Raw genomic sequence first — 3,459 nt, forward strand, 5'->3', positions numbered from 1 at the left:
AACACTGCAAAGTTCCCGTGTTCGGACAGACGAGGGGACTGTCCCCGGGGAGCGCGGGGCTCGGCCGTGGGGGTCGTGGGGCGAGCGGGGAACGGACACGGGGACGAACGGCCCCGGGGCTTCAGCTGCAGCGGCGGCGGCGGCGGCAGAGGCAGCGGCAGCAGCAAAAGCAGAGAAGCCCCTTTTTCTTTCTCTTTTTCTTCCTTCTTCTCTCCCTTCCCCGCACTCGGGCACCCTTCCCTCGGGGCCCGTTGCCCGGCGTCCCTCTCCTCTCCCCGCCTCCCTCTCTCCCCTTGCTGGGCCGGGCCATGCCCCCGGCCCGCCCCCGGCCCCGGGCGGGGCTGCCCCGTCTTCGTCCCCGTCCCCGTCCCCGGGCGTCCCGCCGCCGTCTCGCCTCCGCCCGGCTCTGGCCGCACTGGCGGTGGCGCTGCTGGGCGGGCATCAGTGCCTGGGGCTCGGGCGGCATCGCCGCCCTTTGTCTCCGCCTGGCCCGAGCCCGGCCCCGGACCCAACGCCGGGCCCGACGCAGGGTCCAGTCTTGACCCCGGCCCCAGCCCCGGCTCCTCCCGGGGCCCGCGGAGGACCCACGCGGCGCGGCCGCTCCCGCCGCCTCCGCTGCGGCTTCCCCGGCCCGAGCTCCGCCGCTCGGCAGCGCGGCCGCCGGCCCCGAGCCTCCCGTGTCGCGTTCCAAAGAGCGAACGCCCGGGGATGGCCGGCCCGGGGCGGGTGAGGGGCGCTCGGGGGCTGTTGCTGGCCCCGGGCCGAGCGCTGACAGCCGCGTCCCGCCCGCAGGGAAGGCGCAGGAGGCCCTGCAGGAGCGGTACCGGCTGGGTTCGCTGCTGGGGCGCGGCGGCTTCGGCAGCGTCTTCGCGGCCACGCGGCTCTCGGACGGCGCCCCGGTGAGCGGCGGGGCCGGCGGCGGGCGCAGGAGGAGGGGGCGGAGGAGGAGGATGGGGCTGTGCCTGGGCAGGGCGGGCGGCGAGCTCAGCCCGCTCTTCCCCTTGGCTTGCAGGTGGCCATCAAAAGGGTGCCACGGAACCGCGTCCGGCACTGGGGCGAGCTGGTGAGTGAGCGGGGCCAGCGGCAGAAGCCGGGGCTGCCGGGCGGGGATGAGCCGAGGCCCGGCAGGGTGGAAGCCGCCAGGATGGCTCGAGGTGGAGCGGGCGTGGGGCCAGCGCAGGGCGCAGATCATCCCGGGCTGGGTGAGGGCTTCCCCAGGCCTGGCACGGCATCGGCCCCCACTGACGGCATTGTGCTCCTCCCGCAGCCCGACGGCACCAGCGCACCGCTGGAGATCGTGCTGCTGGACAAGGTGTCCACCGGCTTCCCCGGTGTGGTGCAGCTGCTGGAGTGGCTCGAGCTCCCCAACTACATCGTGATGGTGCTGGAGCGGCCAGAGTGGTGTCAGGACCTGCGGCATTTCATTCGGGCACGGCGGTTCCTGTCCGAGGAGGTGGCGCGGGAGCTGTTCCGCCAAGTGCTGGAGGCCGTGCGGCACTGCACCAGCTGCGGGGTCCTGCACCACGACATCAAACCAGAGAACATCCTGGTTGACCTGGCCACCGGGCAGGCCAAACTGATTGACTTTGGCTGTGGCACCTACCTACAAGACACAGCCTACACGCACTTTGCAGGTGAGCCTCCACAGGGCTGTGCTCCTGGTGGTGGCATCTCATGGCCCAGCATCTCCCAGGCCAAGCTGGCTGTGGCAGCGGGGATTCTCCCTTTTGCTGCCAGTCAGGGGACGGAGTGTTCAGCTTAGTTGCTTTAGAGCAGGCTGGGTGAGGAGCCATCTTCCCACCCTGCTGGCAGCCTTTGCCAGCCACTCTTCCCAGGACAGGGGCTGGGCTGGGGCAGCCAGCCTGACAAAAACCCCCGTGGGTGGGGGTAGCAGAGAGCGGTGGCCAGAACCTGTGCCCCAGCCAGTTTGGTGTGCAGGCGAGAGGAAGGGCTTGGACTGCTGCACTTGCCCTGTTTGCCTTTACTTCATAATATTTTAGGGGCAGTGCAGGCAGGGAGGATAAGGGAATGTTTTTTTCCCAGTATGGAGGGGGTTTTCCCTTTGCATGTCATTGTCAGGCCTAGCCAGGGCTGCCCTCTTCCAACACCAGTGGCTTCTTTTGCAGCCCTGGGTTTGTGCACAAGTCCCAGGTGCTGGCGAGAGGGCAGTGGTCACCCTGTGTGCCACTGGTGCAGCCCCTGCCCACCCAGGGATGCTGGGGCCAGGCTGTGGGAGCAGCAGCATCCCCCTGCTGAACTCCATCTGTATTCCATAGGAACACCATCATACAGCCCCCCGGAATGGAACCACTATGGCTGGTACCACGGCGGGGCAGCAACGATCTGGTCCCTGGGCATCCTGCTGCACCAGATGGTCTGTGGGGAGCACCCTTTCAGGACGGGCTGGAACATCTACTGGGGCCAGCTCTCACTGCCACAAGGGCTCTCTCAAGGTGGATCCTCTTCTCTGGGCACGGGGGGAATACCAGTGCTGGGAGCCAGCAGCAGGCTCGTGAGCATCCTGCTCTGGCAGCTGCTGAGGAGGTGGCACTGCTCTCCTCCAGAACAGGGAATTGATGGGAAAGTTGAGGCCCAGCTCTGAGTGCATCCAGAATGGCCTGGGCATGGGAATAGTGGGGCAAAGCAGACAGGAGCCTTCTCCAGCTGAGAGGCAGTTTCTGCTTTCTCTCCCCAGAGTGCAAAGATCTGATCAGGTGGTGTTTATCCGTGCACTTCTTGGACAGACCCACATTAGAAGACCTGTTCTGTGATCCTTGGGTGCAGGATATTTTTCTGCCATAGAAGAAGGGAGAGAGTCCCAGGCACACTTTGATCCCGGGCCCTGGTAAGTTCCAGCTCCACACACGCCTTGGCAATCAGAAGCAAAGGAGCCCAGACCTTTTTGTGCTGCCAGTGTCACTGCCCAGAGGTCATGGGATGGGAACACGCAGCCCTTGTGCTGGAGCTGAGCTGCTCTGCCCAGCAGTGGTGGCCGCCATCCAGGCTGGTTTTGCTTGTCCTGGTTCCCTGACAGCTGGGGCCCTGGGCAGAGCCCTGAGAGCCTGGTCTCACCGCAGGGAAGGAGAAGGAGCCCCTGGAGAAGTTGTACCAGGTGGGGATGTTGCTGCTGCTGCTGCTGGAGACAGGATGACATCAAGGATGACAAGCTCTTCCTCAACCTGGCCACCAGTGGCTGAAGGTGATGGACTTTGATTCTGGCACCTTCTTCAAAGCCAAAGTCCACAGGGAATTTGCAGATGAGTCCAGAGCTGGGGAAATGCTCTCAGATTTGGGCATTGCCCAGCCTGGCAGGGAAGCAAAGGTTCCCCCTTTGCTGGGGCAGATGCAACTCATTCTTCAGTCGGCTGCCCAGCTGCTTTTTGGCAGGGCTGGGGGGATGGGCTGGGGTGGGTACAAAACGGGAGTGGGCTCCTGGCCCTGCCAACAGCCCCCAGCACC

At 65.8% G+C, this 3,459-nt stretch overlaps 1 pseudogene; it reads left to right on the plus strand.

Annotated features, from left to right (window-relative positions):
* The first annotated feature begins 293 nt into the window (after positions 1-293).
* LOC132334958 (serine/threonine-protein kinase pim-1-like) lies at positions 294-2,802 on the plus strand (annotated as a pseudogene).
* The last annotated feature ends 657 nt before the right edge of the window (positions 2,803-3,459 follow it).

Source organism: Haemorhous mexicanus, chromosome 16, assembly GCF_027477595.1.
Source record: "Haemorhous mexicanus isolate bHaeMex1 chromosome 16, bHaeMex1.pri, whole genome shotgun sequence".
Lineage (NCBI taxonomy): Eukaryota > Metazoa > Chordata > Aves > Passeriformes > Fringillidae > Haemorhous > Haemorhous mexicanus.